A 26,832-nucleotide genomic window follows, 5' to 3' on the forward strand; every position below is an offset into this window, starting at 1 on the left:
GCATAGTAGACGCAGTGGAGAAAGAGGTGTAATGAGGTACTAAGTATGGACTTTTTGAGGGTACATAAAGGGAAGGAAGACTAGGTAGAGTTATGGCAAGGGCAGGTTGTGGAATTGAGAAAATAAGCTTTTTGTTCATTTTTAAAGTGTGAGGTATGGGAGATTGAACGTAAGTCAAGGGGGAGTTTGTTCCAAACATGGGCAAGGGAGTGTTTGTAGAGTAGTTTGCCTACTGACCTTTTTGGGCAGTAGACATCAAGTAATTGTTGTTTAGAAATACGGAGGGTCTGGGATGGGATGTAGATGGAGACTAAGGAAGATAGAGATGGACAGAAGGAGGGTTTATAAAGAATAGAGTGTAACATATGAAACTGATAAGATAGCAGAAATTGGGGAAGGTCAAGCCATTGAAGAGAGTTTAAAGAAATGCAGTGGTGTGAGTTGTATGGGGAATTAGTAATGAATCTAGCTATTTTATGGTAAGTCTGTGGGAGTTTGTTTAGAGTGGAGGCCTGGATATTGGTAAGAACTGGGGCGGCATATAAGAGGGAGGGGAGGAGGAGTGCCTGGCCCAGAGTAAGTCTAGATTCAGGGGTTAGGAATTTTTTGTTCCGATATAGCAGACCTAGTTTCTGGTTTGATTTTTTTTATACACTGGAGTATGTGTAGGTTGAACTATAGTTCATCTTCGATAATGACCCCTAGGAGTTTTGTGTGGGTGTCAGTTTGTATAGTTGTATTGTTAGAAGATGTAATAAAAAAGGAGGTTTTGTGATGAGAAAGAGAACGAGGAAGGAAAAGTAGGAATTTGTTCTTTTTGGGATTTAGGATCAATAGGTTGTGAGAGAGCCATTGTTCAGTGGATAGTAGGGCTTGTTGGGTCAGGGAGTGTAGTTCAGGAATGTTATTTGAAATGGATATGTGTGGAGTCATCGGCATACTGAATAAGGGAGGATTCTTTGCATGAGGTGTAAAGATCATTGGTGAAAATGTTAAATGAAAGGGATCCCAAGATGGAGCCTTGGGGAACACCAGTGGAGATGGGAAGGAAAGGTGAGGAGGATGAGAGCCATTTGACAGATTGTTCCCTGCCAGATAGGTAACTATTAAACCAGACAAGTGCGGAGGGGGATAGGTGGAGATTTGCGAGTTTGGATAGTAGTAGAGGATGAGAGACAGTATCGAAGGTTTGGAGAGATCTAGGAAGAGACAGGAAATTAGTTTATTGTTGTCTAGGGCCTCTGCAATGATATGAGTGAAGGAGAGGAGGGCAGGGGTGGTGCTGTGATGAGGACGAAATCCATGTTTGGTGGGGTAAGTAATGGGTGCGTGAGGAGGTGATTGAGAAGCTGCGAGTGAATACATTTTTCTAATATCTTGGGAGAGTGGGGACAGAATGGCAATGGGTCGGTAGTTTGAGGGGTCAATAGAGTTTCCACCTAGGATAGGCAATTGATTCAGCAGCAAGTTTGAGCAATGTAGGAGATAGATTGTCAGTGGAAGGAGAGCAAGGTTTTAGCTTGAGTAGTAGAGATTTGATGTAAGTAATTGGAACTGGCTCAAATGAAAACAAAGTTGTGTTAGTGGGACTTGGAGGGGTGGGTGTCGTAGTAGAGTTTGGCTTAATGGTTACCAGATTTTGGATGGGAAGAGATAAGGTGTTTATTCAGGAGGTCAGCTGTTTCCTGAGAGGAAGAGTTAGGGTATGGGGAGGGATTAGAGGGCTTTCCAGGATTGAGGATGTTGTTGAGAGTTGATCAAAATTTTCAAGGATTGGATTTATTGTTAAGCTGAGCAGAGCTATAGTATAACTTTTTGTCATTAGTTGTATGTTTTTTTGCAAGGTTCCTCAGTTCCCTGTATTTTTGAAGAAGAGGTGGTTGTTTAATTTTAGTCCAGGTTTTCCAAGCACTATCTCTTTGTTTCATAAGGGACCTAGTTTCCTTGGAGAGCCAGGGAGCATGATTTGATTTTACTCTGATCTTCCTAGAGGGAGCTAAGGAGTTTAGAGTACTCATGAAGATGCTATTGAAAGTGCTTACAGCATCGTTTAGGGGGAGGTGTTTTAGGGTGGACCAATCTATGTTGTGGAGAATAGAGTTAAATTGGGATGAATTGAAAGCCAATAGTTTTCAACAGTCTTTGATAAGGTGGGGTTTAGGAACATGGGAGTAGTGCCTTAAGATGGTGGTAGGGAGATGATCACTGAGGGAGATAGGGTAAGGTGGTAGGATTGTGGTATTGGTGGGGGAATTGGTAAGGATTCAGTCTATGATGGAGATGGAGGTGGAATTTTTATGGAAGTGAGTTGGAGATTTTATAAGTTGGTTGATACTGAGTTGGGGGGAGTCAGTTGTGAGTTTGGACCAATCAATGTTGACATCACCAAGGATAAGTGTCTCATATGGTATGTTGTGGGAGAACCAGGATAGGATGTTTTCAAAAATGGGCAGATTGTTACCAGGAGGAAGGTAGACAGAGGCAATTGCAAGTTTTTTGTGGGAATTCAGATGGCAGTTAAGGATGATGATTTCAGCTGGGAGGAACTTAGCTTATGAAAAAACGTCATAACAGTACCACCATATAAGAAAATCATCCACACACTTCCTTTACACTAGTCACCCACAGAGCATTAAAACTATCTCCTTAAGTGGCCTTTACTCTAATCCTAACCCACAAACACTCTCACACACAGACAATCCCAAGCGTAATGCCAAAACATTACATAAATCCATAAATCTTGGCATTCACAAACACAGCCCTTTACCATAACCCAAACATATCACCTAAAGAAAAACAGGACAATTAGCTTTCCATCATAAGATAAACCCAGCACTTGACTGGGATGGGTTTTATTCTGCACTTTGTATCTACTGCTGCCTTATATTACATAGGATATATCCAGACTTGTTGATATAGACTGTTTGAATCTCTGTGCCTGAATCCAGCCATCTTGCATTACAAGGGCCTTCCTGCACCCTTGTGGCTGAAGTATGTAGCCCAGGACCGATGTGAGTTGGGGATTGTATTTAATCCTCACATTTGCTCATAGCTACACTTCACACAATGGGGTTTAGCGCTGCCATGTATAGATGCAAATGCCCAGAAACTGTCAGTAAAACTATCCCAGGTCTCCCTGCTGTACTGCGTGCAGCTCAGCTAAGCACTGAACAGCATTGCCACATTTCTTCATCCCTAATCTTTAGTAGAATAAGTCCCCACATTAGCTAGTTGAGTTAATCCTGGAACAAGGGCTGATCCATCATGCCTACTCTCAGTCTAGCACACACGGTTTAACCTGCTACAATGGACAGTCAGTTTCCCAACATTTCAACAGCCAGCCTGATTGACATGGGCATCCTGAGGCAATGTAGTAATTGTCTCATGTATACTGACAACCACTTGCTCCTAAAGCAAACAAATAGTGTGTGAGAGATATAACTATACCATGAAACTAGAATCAGTCCTCTCACATAACAATAAACAAGACATCAAACAGTTTGTCAGTGCACACACCTCTCCTCTCACACAAAATAAAGTCACAACACATAAACCCACATATGCAGAGGTACTCATTTAGAGCCTACCAAAAGACCAGAGACCTCCCATGCGCAAACAAATCATGCATACTGAAACAAGAACAGACCCCAGTACACATAGCAGCATACATACAAGTATCTCAACAAATCAGCCCCTAAGGCAAAACACCTGAAAACCTAATATCCTTGATATAGGTGATTCCATTGTGAGACACACAGAAGTCCCTCTCACCAGACTGGACAAGGAGAAGGTCATTGTTACCTACCTATTACCAGGATCCATCAAATCACACATGTACTCAAGTCACTAAATAAAAATTACCTCTCCTATACAAATGCTGTAGTGGTACATTGCTGTGACTATAGCATACGGGTCTATATTAGAACATCGAAGTTTCAAAACTTTGAATGTTCTAATATCGACATCTATTCAAAGGAAGCTGAAAACATTGAACATACAGAACAGCAAATTTTTTCCTAGGGAAATAATTTGCTGTTCCAAAACACATACACACAACTCAAGCACATCAAACAAACGGCAATCCACACACATACACCTAAAATCTTACACCTAACCCTACACTAAACTATACACAAACCACTAACTATCCACTTACCTTAACCCAAACCCTAACCTTAAGGTCTGGCACTATCGCACACTCACCTCACCCGCACCCTAACCCTAACTCGCCTACCCTGCCCTAACCCTCATGTCCACACAATCGCACTCATACCTAACCCGCGCCCTAACCCACCTAACCCTCACGTCCACACAATCGCGCACATACCTAACCTGCACCCTAACCCTAACTAACCTAACCCGCACTCAATCGCACACTTATCTGAACCCGACCTGTAACTCTCCAACACAGCACTGAAAATACCAAAGCAGCAGAAACGGACAACCGAAGTCTTTCCCTAGGAAAACATTCGCTTTTCTGTTGCTTCTATATTTTCAGTTTTCACTGAATAGGGGTCGATATTAGAACATTCGAAGTTTTGAAACTTCGATGTTCTAATATAGACTCTAGTATACAGGGCCTGGGTTTGAGACTTGATAGGGTTGATTATTTAGGGGTGGGAGGTTGGCATAATGGTTAATGTGTTTACCTTACAAACAAAAGGTCCTGGGTTTGATTCTCAGATGGGGTAAATGTCTAGGCTTAAAATGGCCCACAAAGGCAGTTTGCCTAGTACTAACCTATGAACCTTTATGACTTTGTCATAGTGCATGTTGGGGTGAATGACTTGAGATGTACCTCCCCGGACTATATGAAGAGAGACATGACTCTACTCTCAAAATATGTATCCCAGACAGGTATGTCCCTAGCACTAAGTAGCATTTTACCTTCACCCAGGATGATACCACAATACATATAGAAAATGACGGACTTCAACAGCTGCCATAGCTTCCAGTGTCAATCTAGGAGAATCCAATATCTGACAGCCTGGGAAGACATAGTCAACAAGCCACATTGCTTTGCCAGAGATGGTCTTCCCCTGTGTCCTCTAGGCATTTGGATACTGGCAAAGAAACTTGCCTCCCCCATAGTGCCTTTTTCAGGCAACGTCAAAACAACAAAATTCCTGATGTAAAGAAATCCACTCAGGACAAATACAGGGCTATGCTATTTAATGTTAGCAGCCTAAGCAAAAAAATGCACTCCCTGGAAGCATTCCTCACCTTGGAAAATGCTGACATCTATGTAGTAATTGAGATTTTGTTCAAGGCCACAGATAGCATGCCAGCCATACAAGGCTAAAATGTCTTTCACACATTCAGATCCCAAAACAACTGTGAAAGAACCAAAGGTGGAGGTGTATACATCTTCAGTAAATCCAAATATACCTCAAGATTGGTTAAACAGTACAATTCTCTGGAACTACTCCTGGTCCAAATAACTATAGGTAAAATGCCCTACCATATCAATGCTAGCTACTGTTTCCTCCACCATGACCCAAGTGAAGCATACTACCTACCTGGACTTGCTAGAATCACTCCCGATACAGCCAAACACTTTGAGCATAGTGACTGGCTGACATACCTGAGCACAAACATGCTCACCCTGAGGTTCATGGACTTTGTTAATTCAAATGCTCTGGAATATCTAGTCTGCACCCCTACAAGGGGCTTGAATTTCCTGAACTTGATACTCACCAACATGGGGGGTGACTGCACTACCTTCTCTGTGTTGCCCTCCCTGATGAGGGCAGACCATAATCTGTCTTATTTGAAGTAAAGATTGGACTGGACACCCCCACAGGAGCAAAAAACTGGAAACTGTCTCCAGTGAAAACTATAGCCTTCTAAGTGAAGGTATACAAAGTCCAACAGTTACAATAGAAGAACCACTGGCCACAGCTACTGAATTCCAAGCTTTTATTGTCAATCAACAACAGTCTTTACCAACAGAAAGACTTTTGTTGGTTGACATTAAAAGCTTGGAATTCAGTCGCTGTGGCCAGTGGTTCTTCGGTTGTTACTGTTGGACTCTTGGTTATCTTGTTTGGTGTGAAGAAGGACTAAAAAGTTTCATGCCCCATGCTAACATAGCTAACAATGACTCCTATGCAGAGGAGTACACAAATGCCCTGTACACACATTTAAACAACTGCATAGACTCAGATGTACCTGACAGGATCAAAACCAGGTCCTCCTGATGAAACAGGCCACCCCGGTGAACCACAAGTATAAATAGGTTATATAACAAAAGGAAAAAAAATGTTATCTAAGAACAAGAGGGAACTTACTCACCAGAGGAAGAATACCCTCCACAGCTTGAACAAGCAAATCAGATATCTTGCAAAGTCTTCTAAAGCTAATTACAAGGCTAGACTAGCATATCTAGGTAAAGGCATTCATAAAGCTTTCTTTAGCTGTGTCCAAAATCTTAAAGGGAATGTCCAGCTATGCGCCAGACTTATAGTGGATGGTACCACTCACACAAAATGTGAATAAATTCCCAACCTCCTGGTGGACAGATTTGGAACAAACTTCACCTCCCTGTCCCCACCAGGCATACTCCAAAGCATCCCTGTCACCAATCCTCCACCTAGCATCTCCAAAGAGCAGGTCATATAATCCCTCTCCAAGGCCAAAAATCATGGTCTCCATGGTTCTGGATAACATTATTTTATTTTATTTTTTATTTTTTTATTTTACATTTGTTAACCGGGGGTGTCTGACTGAGCCGAAAAGGCCCTTTTTCAGCAGAGGCCCGGGGAGAAAAGCTCCACAAAGAAAAATTACAGACACATTTAGTTATTCAGACATAATCAGTATACACACAAATTACAAGAGACATGTTTTTACAGTGGTATGCGGCACAAACAGTTACAGTGGAGAGAACAATCAAAAAAGATATTAATTTTAAAAATAAAGGTAAGTAATAGATTTGTGGTGTACAGCTGAACTTTGGAATGTAGGTAGAATACATACATAGTACACAGGTACAGTACATACATTGTAGATTAGCCAGTGTTTGTGAGTAAGACTGAAAAACTATTATCAATTGCTCTAGATTTAGTATGCATATGTTATCCGCTTTCACTAGCCTGGGGAGCAATTATGGCACTGCCAACTTTGCTTGAGATGTTGCCTGATGAGGTCTTTAAAGGAGGCTTTGGATGATGTTTTTGAATGCTAGTAGGGACAGAGTTCCATTTTTAGCCACCGAACTACTATATAGTGCATCTCCAAAGCTATTGTAGCTGTTGGTGACTTCTAGTAGTAGTTTGCTTGATGATCTAAGAGGCCTTTTGGCTGAGTGATGTTGTACTAGGTTTTTGAGGGCAGGACACTTATTGGGGAGGTAATAGATAGAATGACAGAGGCAGAGCTGATTGTAGGTTAGGAGGTTGGGCAGTTCAAGCCAGTGGAGCTGTCTCAGAGCAGTACAGTGATGAGTTCTATATGAGCAATTTGCAGCAAAACGGGCAATTCTGTTATAGCAAGCTTCCATTTTGCTTAGTTCAGTTTTGTTGAGATTAGTCAGAATGGGAGATGCATAGAGTAGGGTGGATAGAAGTTTGGAGCGAGCAATGGCTGATCTTGTGTTGTTGGTAAGAAATGGTTTGATACGGTAGAGTGACTCCAGTTTGGCATGTACTTTTTTAATAGTTAAGTTCAGATGACTATCAAATTTTAGGTGGGAGTCTATGGTTATTCCCAATAGCTTAGCCTGTGCCACTGGAGCAATTGGAGTAGCATTTGTGGAGTAGATAGTGAATTGACTGTTAGTGTTTTTGTTAGAACTGGTTATAACCATAAGCTGAGTTTTCTTTGGATTGAGGATAAGTTGGGCTTTGGTAAGGTAGTTTTCAACATCAGAGAATGCTAGTTGAGTTGTTTGCAGGAGGGTGGGAATGTTTTGTGCAGCACAGATTAAGGTAGTGTCATCTGCATACTGAATTATAGATGCATGCTGTGTGGAGGTGTGGAGGTCATTTGTGAAGACTGTGAATAGTAGTGGTCCTAAGATAGAACCCTGTGGGACTCCTATAGTTATGGGCAGCTGAGGAGAGAGAGAATTTTCCCATTTCACAGCTTGGTACCTGTCAGTTAAGTAGCTTTGGATGCAGGTAAGAGTGGAATTAGATAGATGATATTGGTTTAGTTTGTTTAGCAGGATTTGGTGCGAGACTGTGTCAAATGCTTTGGACATATCCAAAAAAAGAGTTGACACTTGCAGGCCTTCATTTTTGAGACGGTTTACTGTGTCTGTGAAGCAGAGGAGAGCTGTAGTGGTACTATGGGCAGGTCTGAAACCATGTTGAGTAGGTGATAGAATGTTGCTGTCTAGGAGATAGTTTAGCATCTGGGTATGGATGCATTTTTCTAGGATTTTGGCCAGGGGGGAGAGTAAAGCAATGGGTCTGTAGTTATTAAGTACAGTGGAGGTCCCGCCTTTATGTATGGGTGTAACATAGGATATTTTCCAGAGTTTGGGGCACACAGTTTTCAACAACTGATTTGTTTATGAGAGTGGAGATTGGGATAGCAATACTATCTGCTGTGAGTTTCAAGAAATAGCTGGGGAGTAGGTCGGCTGCTGTTGATGAGGTTTTTAGTTTGGAGAGCATGCTTTTGATTGAAGTGGTGGAAACTGTTTTGAGGGTAAAGCTTGTATTAGTGTTATTTGTGTTGGGGGGGCTAGTGAGGAAGGAACTGTCCTGTGATACTAAGGATAGAATTGAGTTCACAAAGTGGGAGTTGAATTGTGTTTCGATCGGAACTTTAGTGACTGGGTGGTTGGTTTGGTGTAGCCTTTTGGGTGGATTTTAGTAGCTGGTTTACATTTTGCCAAAATTTTTGTGGGTTGTGTTGGTATTTAGTTTGTAATGTTGTGTAGTAGGATTTTTTGTCCAGCCTAATGCATTTTTTTGCACGGTTGTGCAGTTCTTGGTACTTAGTTAGGCTTTGTGTTTCTTTGTTTTTTTTTATAGTAACGCCAGGCAGTGTCTCTGGACTTGAGGATTTGTTTGGTTTCTTTACTGAGCCAGGGGTTTGTAGAGGTTCTAACCTTGATTTTGCGCAATGGAGCGACAGTGTCTAGGTGTTGAAGAAATGTTTTGTTGAAATATGCTACAGCCTGGTCAAGTGGGAGGGTTTTTAGGGGGGTCCAGTCACAGTTACACAGTAAAGTGTGGAGGACCTCAGGAGAGAATTGCTTTGTGTTTCTAGTGGATATATAGTTAGTGGTTTTGCATATGCTTGTTCTACTACGTATAAAGTATATTATGTTGTGGTCACTTATGGTGTCTGGGAGACTGCCTGTGTGAGGGTACAATGTGGGGTTGCTAGTTAGGACCCAGTCAAGGATGGATTCCCTTTTAGATTTTTTATCACACCTAGTTGGAATTTGGACTAGCTGCTGGTAGCCATGGAGATTTATTAGATTACTTGGTGGTTCTGATATACAGGTGAACCAATCTAGGTTGAAGTCGCCCAGAATAAGGGTTTCTTGTGAGTATGTGGAAGAACACCAGGATAAGAAGTCTTCAAGGCTAGCAGGTGTATTACCAGGTGGAATATAGATCACAATTATGGTGATGACCTTTTAGGGTGAAGTTGAAGTTGTGAGATAAGTATGTCCCAATTATTGGGGAGGGGTAGGAGTTTGGTAATTGACGGACAGTTAAGTTGGACTTGTAGAGTAAGGCAGTTCCACCCCTTTACGAAGTGGTCTGTCTTGTCTAATGATACTGTAGCGGTAGGGAGAACTTCTGAGTTAGCTATGTTTTTATTTAGCCAGGTTTCTGTTAAAGCAACTATGTCTGGGGAGTAGTGTGCTATTGTGGCCTGGAGTTCAGGTATTTTATTTTAGATACTTCTAATATTAATATTTAGCATTAAAAGATGGTTGGTTTTGCTGCTGTTGTTGATTTGCCCAGGGATGAAGAAAGTGGGGGTGTTATGTTCTGACATTTGTGTTTGAGCAGTTTGTGTTGGACAGGATGGATTTGGGCCTGGGTTGGGGTGGATATCCCCACTTATGGTGAGCCTGGAGTTAAAATGGTTATACAGATGTTGGAGTTTGGTGAGGAGTGTGAGAAAGTATTGTGTTTTTTTGGAGTAGGAATGAGAGCATATGTGTTTAGTTCTGAATTGGTCCGTTATGCAGTTCTTGAATAAGTGTGGGCAAATATTATTATAATGTGTATGAGAGTGCATAATGCAGTGTTGTGCTACTACGTTTAGGGATATTGCTAGAGTGATAACTTGTGGTGTTGTAAAGAATTATGAGAAGACAGACTAGATTTAGTTGTGTGATAGTCATGGTTATAAAGTTTATGTTGTTTCTAGGTGGGGGGGTCTGAATAGGAATTATAGGGTTGCACTATATGTGGATGGGGAAGTAATGTGGGTGATGCAAACAATGCCTAGTGGGAATGAGAGTGATTGGGAGTATTTTGTGTGGAGCAAGTTGGTGGGGTTTAATGTGATATGACTTGAGGAGCTGTGATTGGTGGAGGTGATGTGAGGGTGAGCTGTGGGTGTGGCTATGATCACTATAAATGTAGAGGTAGTGGGGGCGGAGGAATAGGGGCAGGGCAGGGGAGCGGAGAGAGCCCGGCTAGCGAGGGCTTAACGGAGCTGGGCAGAGCCAGAGCCAACCAAGGCAATAGAAAAAAGTAAGTATTACTTTACAAATCTGAACACTTTTAAAACAAATTCCTGAGGTCTAAGGGCTTACCAGCTAGCAGAATGTAATTGCTGAAAGCACTTGTGTCCTGCTGGGAGACTAGAAATTTAAAGATGGCTCCATGCTCAGCAGGATTCTAATATAGACTTTGTATTGGGGGAGGGAGATAGCACAAGGGGTGTAAACCAGGTGGAATGCAAAGAAACCAGAGAGGCAATCAGTGGAAATCAGTGAAGGCCTCGGAGAGGGTAAGTAATAATTCATCCCAGGCTGCTTGCTAAACTATCTAAAACAAGACCTAGTGGAACTGCTTGGCACTGTCTTCAGCCAAAGCCTGAGCACTGACTTTGTCCCAACAGAGTGGAGAACAGCAACAATAATCACCTTACACAAACAAGGTCCATCAATCGACCCTGGGAACTATAGGCCCATAAGCCTAACCGGCCTTATCTGTAAGGCCATGGAAAGCATCATCATGGACCTAATCAATAAGGACATAAGCAACCTCCAAACTCTTCACCCAACCTAGTTTGGCTTTGTTAAGGGGAGATCTTATTAAACCTTGTAGACTTCTTCGAGAATATCACAAAAAACCCTGGATAAGGGCAAAGTATTACATACCTCCTATCTTAACTTAGCCAAAACTTTTGACACATATTGAGAAACTCTCCCAGCTTGGGGTAGCAAACTGGCTCACTGACAGAATGCATACTGTCAAAGTTGGGGATTCCATCTCCACCAGTTGACCAGTCACCAGTGGTGTACTACAGGGATCTGTGTTGGGCCTTCTATTATTTGGAATCTACTTCTCAAAAGTCCAGGTGAAAGTAGATGGCCTGTGGCTTACCAAGTTCACAAATGACTGCAACCTAGGTACAATCATCTAATACTCCAATGATGTTAACATGTTACAAAATGGGCTAACACAGAAAAATATTGGTGTCAGAACCATAGACTAAAACTAAACACATAAAAGTGCATCATTATCCCCTCTAGCAAAGAAGTCAAATTATACTATAGACAGCACCCCCACTAAGCGCAAACACAGGTTGATAGCAATCTAAAGTTCAATCACCATGTGTCCACGGTGGTAAGGAAAGCCTTCTAGGTTGCGCATGTCATAGGTAATGGCATTGCATCCAAGGCTAAGGATGTTATAACTCCTCTATACTTGACCTTCATCAGACCACTAATTGAATACAATGCTCCTTTTTGCATGTATCTCACCAGACACCTGTAGCAAATGGAGAGACCACAGACATTTCTAACCAACAAAATTCGGGGCCTCCAAAACCTGACCTACACAGAAAGACTGAAGCCCTGTCTCTGTCCTACAGGCTGCTGAGAGGTGACCTGTGCCTGGCCTACAGAGCAATCTCTGACCCTGAACTAATAGAAATGCTGCACATCCGCAAATCAAATGGGCCAAGAGCCGTCACTTCAGGGATCTCAACTTAGCCTGTGATATGTTGGAGAGATGGATAGTTATGTCTCCCAGGGATTGCTGTTCCTCTGGAATAAACTTCCACTTTCACTTGAAGCAGAGATATCAATGACCCTGTTTAAATGCAACCATGACAATTGGATGGTTGACCGTAAATTCACCCAAGGGTGGCACCTATGTCCCTCATGGACAGGGACATTCATTGCAGATCATAGATTCACTCTGCTTTGGTCAGTTAGCGAACAAAGGTATTACATGGCTAATCATGTAAAGGCCCCCTGGAAAATTAGCCTAGTAACCTCCTATGAACATATGAACCTATAAGAGTGCTTTCAGTTAAAAAAAGACAGCATTTGGCCACACTGTCAGTAAAGTCAGAATTTGTTAAAGTGAAGCCATAGATAGAGAGCTATAGATAGATATAGATATTGTATGTGTGTGTTTGTGTGTGTGTTGGACTTAACCTTTTAGCCTTGATGGCTGAAAAGAGCCTTTAGAACAGTTTGCTTTACCAGGTTTATAAATGATAAAGCAATAAATAAACATTATCACCTTAAAGCATTCCAAAATACCAAAGCTATTGATTACCTCCCTGTTATAAATCCTAAGGAAGCATATAAGATATTAAATCTTGCTTCCCTTCTTTTCATTTACTCAGCAGCAAGTTGCTTTATTATTAACCCTCTTTATCCTGCAAATTATAAACAGTATTTAAACATGTAATGACTCAGAAGGACCGAACAATCTGCCTGCAAAAATGTACAAACATGCCACAGTACTGTTTTACCTTAATCCACAATGTCATTCATCTTCAGTTTTTAGATGCCAACTTATTTCCTTCCATCTCTGTGAAATTTGGTTTTATATCTATGATGCTGAAACATGGGAGCAAGTCCATAATTCTTATTCATTTGAACTTTTTCCACATTGAACTGGACCATACAATATACATGAATATTTGGGCTGATAGAATGTAAATCATCCAGCTCACTTTTAATTCATGCTGTATAATATGTATTTACCCAAGACAGACAAGTAGCAGACAATATTAGCAGCACCTTGTTAGTAATTTCATAAGGTAAACCCATCTCTCTCCTTGTTAGCCATAAAAAAAGAATGATGGATATGTACTTGCTAGGCTGAATCAATCATAATTATTTCAAAATCCTTATCATGATTGAAGCTCTTGTACTTTATTAATGCCTTGAAGTCATTGAATGTATGTTATTCTTTGGTAGTAATGGCTGATCCATTTTACTCTGCAAATATTGATCAAAGGAAGACTTCATTTATTTGGAGGAACAAGCAAAATCGCACTTCAGACATTGGTATGTTCACGCTAAGATTAAGGCAGTGTCCTGTAACTTGGCCTTTTATACTGTGATCTTGGCAGTGGTGGCTCATGCCATTGGACTGCAGGGCTGCAGCCCCCCCAGCTGTGAAAAGAAAGAAAAAGAAATAACATTTAAAATTACATTTTAAAAAATAAACTGGCTGCTTACAGTGCTTAGCTGTGGCTGTTTGCGAGTCTGACTGACTCACTGTTAAAGTCCTGGAACTCGAACTGTGCATGCTCAGCGAGTTCAGGGTTTAAAAAAATAGTTTCTGTAAATCTAGACTGCTGTAAAAGAAGTCTGTATTAAGAAGAAAAGGCATCAGTGTGATGCCCAGAAGTCTATGCGCTTTGTAACCGCAGTAAAGTGGAAGGGGATCGGCCTATCAAGACCGCAGTCACATATGTGACGTGGATGGCTGGATGGCTACTGATTGGTTCTCGCTCTCTTCCCACACTTTGCGTGCTGGGAAAAAGAGAGTGAGAAACAGCAGCCAGCAGTACTTTGGTTTGGACAGAGTTCATTCGATCGGACAGTGACTGAGGAGACTGAAACAGCAGAGCAGTGCACCTTGTTTGACCTGGCTAGATTCAGAAAACAGAAAGAGGTGAGCGATTCGTAAAGGAGGAAATTATAGCAGCAGGTTAGTATATAAATGCAGATTTTTATAGAAAAAGGGGAATGAGTTTAGGTAAATTTTTATACAAGAAGTGCTCAGGTAGAACCTTCCAGGGCACTGCATTTTGAGAACACCATTTTATATTCATATTTGTCATGAAATGGAATAGCCAAAGCATTTAGACTTTGACGTACTCTAAAAATTTTCCTTTTTCCTTCATATTTAGAAGTGAACACAGACCTGCTTATTTAATTTAACCAGGTTGCAATGTTGGAAACCTCATGTGCGTGTGCATGTATGTGTATACATGTGTGTGCACACGTGTGTGTAGTGATCTTGCCTATGTGAAAAAAAGTGTTTCATAAATTTTTGTCTTTTTAATCCTGTGCTTATTATATTTTGATTTGGAAAGGAAAGTGTCTGAGTTTGGCTTAGCCTATTCCAATTTTCATGCACTCCCTATTTTATTACCATCAGATAGTTAAAGTCCATGAAAAGCCAATCCATTTTAGGTTAGAAGTGGGATAAGCACTTTTATCTCGTTTACAGTACATCTCATGTTGATGGTTTTCCATTAACTGTTTACATTAGACTGGTTTTCTGAAAGAGCAAAATATGATTGTGCTCCTAGGACAATTGTCTGTTTCACAGATATAGCCCACCTAATCATGAAGGGATTCACATGTAGATCAGGGGAGGTCATCGTACCTCTTTACTCATCCCTCATCAGGCCCATAATTGAGTACAATGCCCCTTTTTGGATGTACCTTACCAGACACCTGCAGCAACTGGAAAGACCCCAAAAGTACCTCACCAAGAGGATCAAAGGGCTCAAACAGATGCCATATGCTGCCTGGTTAAAGAAACTCCAGCTCTACTCAGTGGCATACCGCCTGCTCAGAGGCGATCTGTGCCTAATGTATAAAGCCATGTCCAACCCGGAATTAATGGACATGCTGCACCTCAGAAAACCCAAATCCCATTGAGCTACGCACTCGAGAGACTTGAACCTCAGCACTGAAATAAATAGGACATGCTGGAGGGACAGATTCATAACCCAGAGGCTCCCTTCACTCTGGAATAAAATCCCAGTCCAGGTTAGGCAGAGTCCCTCATTGACTCTCTTCAAGAGGAATCTTGATGAGTGGATGGGAGATCGTAGGTTTACCCCTGGTATCACTTCTGTGTCACTGTTAGATAGAGGCACAGTATACTAACCTCGAAAAAGGGCATAGCAAAATTCATTTAAAATGGGTGGCGAAAGCGAAACACACTCTGGCTAGGCTTATAAGTGCCCTAGGGCAGATAGCCTAGTATGAACCTACGAACCTATGAACCTATGAAATACAACTAACTGCAAGAAAAAAATGTTTTCTTTATGAGAAAATGAACAAAAGCAGGAAATCAAAATGAATTCTATTTTGATTAACTCAGATGCGTTAATTTTTTATCTATATGCAGCTGCCATAATTTTTGACTGTTTTCTTTTTATCATGATGATGGCTGTTGGCTGCCAAATGTACCTGTATGTCTGGCTTGTTTGTTTTATTAGTTTAATCTTGATTTTTTTCTCTTTTCTTGTAAAGTGTAAACCTGTCTAATTTTTAACCGAATCGTCCTTGTTGGTAGATTTTACCTTTCAAAGTCTGAGCGCATTTTTTCACTGTTTCTCTTACTTTGACTTTTCTGGGTTTCAAGGGCACCAGTGATGGCTGTCCTGAATACAAATTTGATTAGAGACTACAATTTTTCCTTTGCACCCCCTCTTTTGAATGACTGCCTGTATTGTTTTAATACTTCTCTATCAAAATGGATTTTCTCTTGAATTTGAATTCAGCTGGAATGACATTGTTTAGTCATTGGTCAGTTCAAGCTTATTTTGACATATACATCTCTATTTTATCTACTTAGCAGATCTCATCAACAGTTTGTCAGTCACCAAACTGTTTTACTAAGAAGTGGTGCAGTCATGGTTTCGGGATCTAAAATATGTGACCTGATCTGGAGTGAATGTTTATCTTTGTTTAGATATGTGGCTAGACTGAATGGACTGATATATCTTTGGGGGCTTCTCGTTTTGTTCAGCACATTGGACTTCTTTTCTGCTGTTGTAATATTCAACATATGGTCTGTACTGAGAAGAATATTTCAGATGACTGTACCAGATCTACTATGTAACCCCTTTGAGGATTATTTTGATTTGATGAGAGGACATGCTAAGTCATAATGGAGCGGATTAGAGCATGATCTATAAGTTTAATATGGTTGTATTTGCTCACTTTGTTTAACCTCATGGCTTTCTGAACCTAGTTCTCTTTCACAATTCTTTTTCCAGAAAATTACAGAACAGCTGAGAGCTTTCTTGTGTAATGGAGGAAGGCTAACAGTAAAGACTGTCAGGATGGCTTATGGCGCTATATCTTGAAGAAGAAAGGTTACAGGAGGCGAAGGAATGATGTCAGGCAGGAAGTGTGAATGAGTTCTCTTTTGGTGACTGGAGACTCAGTCACCAGTATAATTAAGAGTTTTAGAAAGGAGGAAGGCAAGTCCATGTTCAAGTGAAAAAAGCTGTTACTGATGAGGCTTAATAAGAGATGGAAAGAGGTAATGATTCTGGTTACTATGTGAAACTGAAAGCAAATGTGGCTAAGATGGAAGCAGGCAGGATGACAAAGGTGGCAGAGAGATGCCTGGGAAGGGGTTGGGAAGGTAGCATTTTCAGAAATGGTACAGTCAGTACACTGAGGAAGGATAAGATGATGGAGGATAATCTTTAAGTGTGGATGTGGAATAGCTACCTGATGCTAATAAGTTAGATGGGAGAGACATGGCCTAGAGACAAGATCTGTCCCATGGAGTGGCTTTGTCTTATCCTTGAAGCGGCAGACATGCTAACTGTTGTGTTGATAGGAAGAGGCCTTTTATAGTATTTTGTTTTTTAAGACCATGGCCCTTGAGTATAACGGCATTGTTAATAAGGCACTGCCTCTATAACACTGATGATCTAATCTACTTGTTCAATTATAATAAGTCTAGTGAACAAAACAGAGAAACTGCTTGTAACAGACTGCAATAGCAGAACATTGTCTGGTACTTTACACTCTAATGAAGTAAATAGCTAAATAAATTAATAAATACATGTAAAGTCAAGAGTAGCAACACAATCTGTAGGGCAAGTACCACACCAGATGCTTACGTCTGTGTTTTCTACTCCTTTTATTAATTAAACCTGCACTGTTTTTGCCAATGAGTGAAATTATTCCACTCTGCAGATTTGGCTGTCTTGAACTCTCTGTCTGTCTTTCCCTACCTGGCCCTGCCTCTGTCTCTGACTGTATCTATTTCTGTCTCTGTCTCTCTGTCTCCTTGTCTCTCTATCAGGTGACTATCTTTCTGTTTCTTATTGCCAGTTTGCTTGTTTTGCCTTCTCACTGACATAGTTTATGTATGTGAATGAGTTTTTATAAGGGATATGAATGAATTTTTGTAATGGATTGTTTGTGTTTCAGTTAGCCAAAAGAGGAGTACTTTATAAAAATATCAACAACAGCATGACCTACATAATTCATTATATTTAAGTTACCAGGAACGTTGGTTAGATTGCGAGGAAGTACAAATCACAGATGTGAACTATATCCACAGGCACAGTGGTACCTGACAGCCATCTTATTGAATGATTTGTACTGGTTTCATGTAAATTGGTAAGCATGGCCAGCATTGATCCCACTATGTCATAGCTCCACCCCTTTCTAGTTGACCACACCCCTTTCCATTGGCCCCACCCATTCAGCTGTCTCCTGCAGCCCCCACTTTGATTTGAACTCACCAGCTGCCACTGGATCTTGATTACCTACAGTAGATGCAAAACTCTGTATAAAAGCTCTTGAAAGTTAGTACTTTCTGTTCTTGTATCACTGCTTTGAAGGAGCATCTACAATGGCTGCTGGTGCTAGAAGACCTCATGAGTTTAAGGTTTCTGAATTTTTTCATGGAACCTAGTATGATAACGGTCACTGCTGTAGGAAGGAACTATTTCCAGTTTCTCAAACGGTCTTCATCTCTTGCTCATGTTAACTACAAGTGACTGTCAGGATGTATTGAAAATACAAAGAAAGCTATACTTTGTCAGTTATGTGAATATCCTTTCTTGTCTGATTATTAAGCGGCCTTATAAAACTTAAAATTTTCACAAGGCTTACCTAATTTAATAGCTTTAGTTCATGGAATTTTTGTCCCTTGTTACCATTTTCTCCAAGATGTTCTAATTTTTCTTTACTAAATGGAGTACTTTCTGTATTTATTCCTTTCCTACTTAGTTTTATTTGTATTGCACTCTGTTAAGGAGATCAGGTCAGTGTGTTGTCTGAACTTCAACCGAAAGTGTCTTGCCAAAAGAACTTTGGTGATAATGGAGAATTCACTTTTCACCCCGTTTGTGTGACTTTGCAGTAGATATATTTAATTTTGAGGGCATAGGGGATACAAGGGGTATTCCCCAAAGTGGCCCCCTGTAGAAATTATTTGCCCCTAAGGAAAAACAGCTTGCCCAATACAATAATCATAGGTGGCTCAATAGTGAGGCACACTGATATCCCACTCACTAGGTTGAATAAGGAGAAGGTAACAGTCAACTGTCTATCAGGTGCCAGAATCTGACACATAACACACGCACTCAGGTCACTCCACAACAAGTAGAAGTATGACTCTGTCATTGTCCATGTGGTGTGAATGACCTGAGATGCACCTCCCTGGACTACATGAAAAGAGGGGTCTATATTGCAACATCGAACGCTTAAAACAGAGAACGATGTCACATTGACACATTTTCAGCGAAAGCTGAAAATGTCGAATCCGAAGAACAGTGATTTCTTTCCTAGGGAAAGACATCGCTGTTCCAACCCCCACAAAAAAAAAACACATCACACACTTCCAAACACATACATACCCAATCCTAATTATACCCCCCCAAAAACCAGTAAACAACTAAATACACATATGCACATAACCCAAACATACATTTAACAGAAAAAACCAAGCATTTTAAACCATATGCACTTACCTTAACCCGCACCCTAACCCTAAGGTCAGTAACTCTCGCACATTCACATAAACAGCTCCAAACACATACACACTTACCTTAACCCTAACTCTGGCCCCCCCACAAAACAAATGTAAACAACTGAAAACACATACACATGGAACTCAACCATACATTTAACATAAAATATACAACAGTAAACACTTTCATACATATGCACTTACCTTAACCTGCACCCTAACCCTAAGGTAAGTCACTGTTGCACAATCACGCTCGGGAGCTATACCAGACAAGGGACCACACTACACTTCAGAACATGGCAAAACAATGAAGCGGTCAAGCAACTTCTTTCCCAGGGAAAAATTTTGCTGAACAGCCGCTTCACTGTTTTGCCTGTTCGCTCTACATGTGTCGACGAAAACACATTTGACATAATACATTTTCGTTGAACTCATAGGAACCTGAAAAGAGACATGGTGGATCTCTTGGATTATGTGGCTGAGGCAGGTATGTCCCTAGCATTGAGCAGCATCCTACTGTCCCCTAGAATGATACCGCAGTACAAACAGAAAATGAGTGACTTCAACAACTGGCTAAGTTTCTGGTGTCATTTTAAGGGGATCCAGTATCTGTCTGCTTGGAATGACATGATTGACAGACCTCAGTGCTTTGCCATAGATGGCCCACATCTGTCACCCATGGGTCTCTGGATACTAGCTAAGGCTCTTGCCACCCTTATTGTGCCTTTTTAGGTGGTGTTCAAAAGACCAAATTACCTCTGTAACAGCTATAAATAAATGCAATCTGAGGGTCATGCTCCTCAACGCTAGAAGTTTAAATCTCAAGATGCTCTCACTCGAAGTACTCCTCAAAATGGAGAACACTGACATTTGTGCTGTAACAGACAAAGGGAGTACAAAATAGGACTGCCCACTTTCTGTTTTCAGTTTGCTTTGTTTATTTAACATCTTGTCTACATATTGTAAAAAAGAAATTTGATACATTCTTTAGTCCGCACTTTATATTATTATTTTGCCTTATCCTTTTAGAGTAATGACTTAATTCTACTCCTTTTTTATACTTTTTTTCAAACTCGTCTTCCAACCCCCCCCTCCAGAAAAAAAACCCGCAGTTGATATCTGTGCATCAAATCACAATGCTCAGTGTAGAGGTAATTTCTTCTGACTTCAGTGAAATGTCACTGACAGACCATAAAGCTTTATTTTCTGGGTCAACAGTGATAACATTTCAACTGGTCCAATTAAACTTCAGTGAGTTATCCTGCAAGTCTTCTCCAGATCTGCTTCACCTCCTTAGTGAAGAGTGTTTAATTTGCATGAGAAACATTTTGCTCAGTTTTTTCCCATAGCGAATTTTCAAGATGTTTCCTTTCTCCTCCTTACACATGGCATGTGGTGCTGTATTCAAGAATTGCACCTAGAAACAGAGTTGTAGACAGCACTCATGTCCTTTCCTTTTAACATTTATAATCAAGTTTGGGAAGTCTGTAGTATATTGTTTTCAATATTTTTATCTTAAACAACGATATTTTTAATATGATTTCTTTTATTATTATCCTCATATCTCTGCAACACAATATGATGCAGAAGTATTTAAATTTGCTAGAAATTTTAAAACCAAGGTATAGAAAACAAAAACAATAACAAAGCCTTCTTTATTGGAAAGACCTAATTCTTAAATTTATGCTGGTTTGATTTAAAAGAATTCTTGGGAAATTTTGAAATTCACTTAGAATTACAACAGTAACATGTTAACATTCAAAAAAAGCAAATATTTATGCACAAAGGTGTAATGCATCCTTTTGGTGTGTAACACTTTTTATAGAAATTGAACTGAATTAAGTGGCAGTGTAAGCCTGAATTGTAAGACTAACTTGTAATCATTTTAATAATGCAAGCCAAATTTTAGTTGCCAGTAAAAATACCTTCTGCATCCTGTTCCAGCATACCTATTTTTCCTCTGCCACCTTTTTAATGATAATATATAACAAATATTTTTCAAATTAAGAGTCAACAAATTAGCTGCACTCTCATTTAGTATTCTGATATTTTCTAGCAATGTACAAACTATAAGGTGTCTGAATTTTTTGAGATTCCTGATGAGTAAAGATTTTTTTCCTTAATTTATTTTCTATTTATTGTCTTCCATGCCAGTACTGTTAAATAATTTTACTAAATTTTGATTCAGGGTTTCTCGTCTATTCTGCAATGTAATTAATATGTCAGACAGTTTCCCAAAAAGTCTGTTTTTTTTCTGAGATTTGTGGTTTTCAAACATTCTCTAATGTTCATGTTTGTTAAGTTTTAAATATTCATGTTTAACATATTGCACAGCAGGAAATAAACTCCCCTAATATTTTTCCAGATTAGCTTGAGGCCTGCAGGCCCTTATTGTTGGGCAGATATTTCACAAGTACGGCTGGTAAAAATTGAGATCAGAGCTTTTGTTTACAGCTGGAAAGTATATTTTATAGCAATTTCTCATTCATCTAGTTGAAGAGGAAATTTCAGTTTTCTGCCATACTGCCTTTGAACATAGCCAAAGCTTTATTAACCTTTTTCAGAATCATGTTGGTCACTTCTGCTTTAATATTCTGCATGGGATGATTACAGATTACATGCATTTATTTAATGTCACAAAATTATAAAATAGAATGAGCTTTTTTTTTCATTTATTTGAGTACTAGATTTTGAAAAAAAAACCTTACAAAATTATTGGATAGCTTGTTATATTTTTTTCCCTGTTTCATGAGAATTAATACAGCAATCAGAGAAAACTAACTATGTTTTATATTTATGTGTGGGGGCTTGTGTTTGCTTATACATTTGTTTAAACTAAAGGAAAAAAATTCTCCTTCGTCCTGTTTCAGAAAAGGAGCTTTGTTGCCAGTATTCATAGTTAAGGATATATATATATATATATATATATATATATATATATATATTTTTTTTTTTTTTGCAAAATGATGATATCCTGCAGCTGGGATATTTAGGTGAGGGGATAATAGCAGTGAAGCATTTCATATTCTTGCAAATTAATAAAGGCTGTTGGTCGCAAAATCCTTGGAGGTGAACAAATTTGGCAAGCTGACTTACTTGACAAACTTGCTCTTGATGTAATGGACCTAAACCCAAAGCTTCTTCCTTACTTCCTTCAGTATTCGGTTTGAAATGTCTTTATTTACTACCTTTGATATTAATTCCTGAAACCATTGCATTCTTTAAGTAGAAATATATGAACAACTATCTTGTTGTTCAATTCTTTGAAATAGATCAGCCCAAAAGAACCAACATCAGATCTTCAAAGTTGTGTTCATTATAATATAGAACACAATATGATAACAGAAACATGATCATATTATATGATGGAAGAGCCTAAAGCAGGTGTCATAATGCTATTGTACTCAAGCATTTATGAGAAGATAAATAAAATCAGTGGTTAACATATGTAAACTGAGGTTATTTAACGAGGTAAAGTGCAGTTTAATCAAGCATTTTATTTAGTAATCAGGTAACTCTACTAATAACATACATTGGTTTTCAGGGGGTCTGGTAGGAGCACTGTCAGATTAAATGGCTTGCTCAGATTCATACAGTTTCAACTTGGAAACTAAGGGAATCAAACCTAAGTCTTCAGGCTGAGGCTTGTTAGCAACTCATAGACATAGCTACCTGAGCTAATCTATACTGTGGGTGGACACTGTGCTACCGTGGATGCTTAAACATTATAAGTGCTATTTTGAAGCACTGTTTATATACTACATAATATGGTAGATATTCATGGTGTTGCATATAGACAAAGTATTATGGTAGGAAGACGATGTGTAGAATGTGATGTGACTAACCTGGCAATGAGCTGCTTAGAAGCAAAGCTTGTAGCCTAGAATTCCAGAAGCATTTGTCTCTTTTTGGAGAATGATTTTTTTTTTTTTCAGAACCAATTGAGTCTTGGAGTGGTGTTATTCAGAATAATCTGTGGGAGCCTAATGCTGCATTTTGTGTGTGGAGTATCAGCAGCTCATCTGTGCAAGTACCAGGAGCCCTGAGTAAGAATTTACTGGAGAGACACAAGACTCCATCTCTGGACATGGGAAGAAGTTTAATTAGAGCTGTATTACTCAAGAAGTGTAAAGAAATTGTGTTTTTCCTTGAGCACCCTTAGAGCCTGGATTAATGACCAAAATCTGGAATGTAGCCAAAAAGTGTTATTGTACCTTGAAATAAAACTTGATTTTTAATTTTGCTGTACTACAAATAAACTGCACTTACATTAATAAAATGTTCTCCATTGTGTTTACTATATGCTGCACTAGTAAAGAATATAGGCATTTTTGAGATAAAATATGCCCAAACAGTCTATGTTTACATTCTTGCATTGTCTCCAATATAATGTAGAGCTGCATTTTATGTGTGTGCGTGCGTGTGTTTGTGTGTGTGTCTGTGAACTGTTTCCCAAACAATTGAGAGAGATCTATAGAGAGATTCTTTGAGAGAGGCATGTGGCTGTACAAGGAATGATAAACATGCAAACCACTGTCCTGTCCATCCCAAAGAGCATACCAGCAATACAAAATCTGGACAAGGAGGACAGTATTAAAGCGTGACTTCCTGCTTTTAAAAGCTATGCTATACAGGAGAACTAGGCAAAGAGTGACTTTGCCAAAACGTTATCCTCTCAACTTACAGGTGAAGCACTTAAATCACATATACACATGGAAGAAAATGACTTTAAGGGCTATCGAAAACTAAATTGTGTTTTGCTACCTAGTGTTGGAATAGCTTCTAAAACACTAGCTAAGAAATTTCATAACCGGAGATTTTGTTCAAGTAAAACAGTATGGACACAAATGTCTGATTTAAGGCATATTATAAGTATGCAGCTGGAACCTTAAGTGAACAATAAAAAAGAAATACGATCGCAGTTCAAAAATTCAAAAGTGCAATCCCAGGTAATTTACATTAATGGGCTTTTCAAATTTACCCTACAAATGGTTTTAAAGAGGTTGTCTCATTTAGAAATAAGCAACCGAAGCCTGTAACTCAGAATGCGTTGATGCCAGTGAACTCACAACAGCTGTCAGCTACTATAATAGTATATTTTAAATTTGTGAGGAAGTTGCACATTGTTAAATGTAGTTCAACTAGTGATGGGAATAACACACCAAAAAAAAAAAAAAAAAACCTTGAATTTAGTCCAACATGATAGTAATGAAAATGTAAATGTTGTAATTATCAAATGAAATGATGTCAAAACAGAATGATGTAAATACAAACTGAATGAGATAAAGTCACTGTTACAGCTTTAGAATCATCATGTTGTACCCAGATCTAATTCATATTAAAACACTAAGACACAGCGATACCAGTCACCAGTTTATTATTTAGTGTTTTATTTATCCTTAGCTGGTCAGGTTAGTTCCACTAAGCTAGTAGGTAGTATTTGTACTAGCAAAGTAGTGGATTTGGCCAGGACACTGGGCAATTTCCTCTACTCTTTCTAGTTGCTAGATAGCGCCGGACAGCTTCTACAGCAACAATGAAGAGGCCGACGGGATACAGCAGCATGGAGGAGGAGGAAAAAGCTATGGAGAGTTTGAAGGTGCAAACTGAGAATTTGGAAGACATTTCCTTAATATGCAGCTTCAGAATGTAAACAAGGATTCCAGTGTGGCAGATATTACAAATGAGCAGTGTTTAGTTGTCTTCTTGGAAGTGTTACAGATACCAGATCTGGTGTCAGGAGGGCTTGCAGATGATGTTCTCTTAAACATCTTTTCTCAGGATGATCAGGTGACAATTCTGCTGTTTCATGGCGTGAGATGGCTCATAACGTTTTTAGAAGGATGAAGGATGTGGAAAAGGAACAGTTGAAGTGGCAGCAAAGAATGCAGCAGTAAAACATATTTAGCATTCACAGAAAGTAAAAGAGGAAAACAGCAACAAACTGAGAAGGGGTGCAGTTTTTGGGCAGCAGATAATATGCAACAGTGATAGCAGGCAAGAAAGGACAACAGTGAGAAACTGTAAGTAAAACTGTTTTTAAAAAGAAGAGAAGACCGACTGTGAGAATAAGATCAAAAATGATGCTGTAATAGACAGATATTATGTATGGGACAATTTGGTAACTGTTATGGGGTTTAAAGCTCCAGAAATTAGTTATTTTATACATATAGGGACAGAGACATTTTGTGACTTAAAATTTGAAAATGATAGACCGATGATAACATTTCTGGAACTGTGTACCAAAAAGAACGACATTTATCCGTGGAACAATTATTTGTTTTCTGGTAGTAACTTAATGGTTACAAAAAGTGCTACTTTGCAGTTTAGAACTGATAATCTAGAAGAAGACAATCTTAAAAAAAGCATGCAGGGTCTATGTGACGCTGTTGATAATATTGTGAAAGTTAGAGAAGAGAAAAACTTATGGAATGGAGGGTGGAAGCTGGAAATTGTTTAAAAATGTGAAACTCGATGAAACACTTTCTAAGTGTTATTTTCGTAGATGGTCATAGAGAGACATGACGATGTGCTGATCCTATTTCTGTTGCAGGACTTTTGTCATTTAATTAATGATTGTGATAAGGTGCAATGTAACCGGTGTGGGTCGAAAGGATGTACTGTGACTGAATGCAGGTTATATATATATATATATATATAAAAGGGACACTTTTGGATGAATTGTCAAGTGCAAAGAGTAGATAATAAAAAAGAAAAAAGACAGATAAAGAGGAGAGGGTTAGTTAAGTGAATAAGAAGCTGTAGAAGAAAGATATAAACAAGAAAAATTAGGAGCGAGAGAGTGTGGATGAAGGAAGACAGGTCAGGAGAAGGAAGGGATAGTAATAATTTTGTTGAAGTTCCAGATGGCTAGTACAAAGTGCGATTCTCAGGATCAAGAATTATTTGTACATAAACACAGGAAAAATATTGAACTAAGAAAAGAGTAAAAATAAGAAAACAAAAATTTGCAAACATTTCCCCTAAACTTCAAAGTACAGTACTTTCAGTAAATATAAACAGTATTATTAACACTGTAAGAAAGATAGGAATACTGCGACAGTCTGCTAAATGTGATGCGGATGTTATTCTGTTTAAGGATGTAAGAGTACTGATAAGTGAAGAAAGACTGCAAACAGAAAAATTGTGGGGTGGAAATATAATATGGAATTTAGGAAGTGAATCTTTTTATAGAGTGGCTGTGTTGTGTAACAAAACAGTGAAAAGACTAGATGTAATATTGATAAAGATGGAAAGGTTAGCTGTTGTGGTTGTGAGGTGCAGAGAACGTGTTTATAGAATTATAGCATTTTATGAATATATAGCTAACAAGGAAAGAGACTCTATTTCATTAAATATTAGACTGTAGTAGCTAACAGGAAAATTATAATTGCAAGGGACTTTAACTGTGATGCAAGGGGGGGATGTTAAAATAATAGAGGATATAATACAATTTGGTAAATTAGATGTGTGGAATAGAAGTCAATCGACTTATAGGGGGCACTTGCATTTCAAATTGATTACTTTGAATTATTAGAAGGCTTGGAGGTACTAGATGGTGATACAGTTCTGACAGTTGTTTCAAACCTTTTAACAATATGGATGGCAGTGACAAAAGAAAGTGAGTATATTAACTAGTTCAAGTCTAAAACACCTCTTTTGTATACTTCCAGTCAACACACATAGTGCCTTA

The 26,832-nt window shown here is 39.2% G+C and overlaps 1 long non-coding RNA gene across 1 annotated transcript in view; it reads left to right on the top strand.

Annotated features, from left to right (window-relative positions):
* The window catches only part of LOC122815904, a 629,944-nt gene extending 606,779 nt beyond the window's left edge, over positions 1-23,165 (top strand). Inside the window, exon 4 of the long non-coding RNA XR_006367012.1 lies at positions 23,075-23,165. This is a non-coding gene — a long non-coding RNA (uncharacterized LOC122815904). The remainder of the gene's footprint in view (positions 1-23,074) is intronic.
* The last annotated feature ends 3,667 nt before the right edge of the window (positions 23,166-26,832 follow it).

Source organism: Protopterus annectens, chromosome 11.part0 (genome assembly GCF_019279795.1).
Source record: "Protopterus annectens isolate FY-2018-M chromosome 11.part0, PAN1.0, whole genome shotgun sequence".
Classification (NCBI taxonomy): domain Eukaryota; kingdom Metazoa; phylum Chordata; order Ceratodontiformes; family Protopteridae; genus Protopterus; species Protopterus annectens.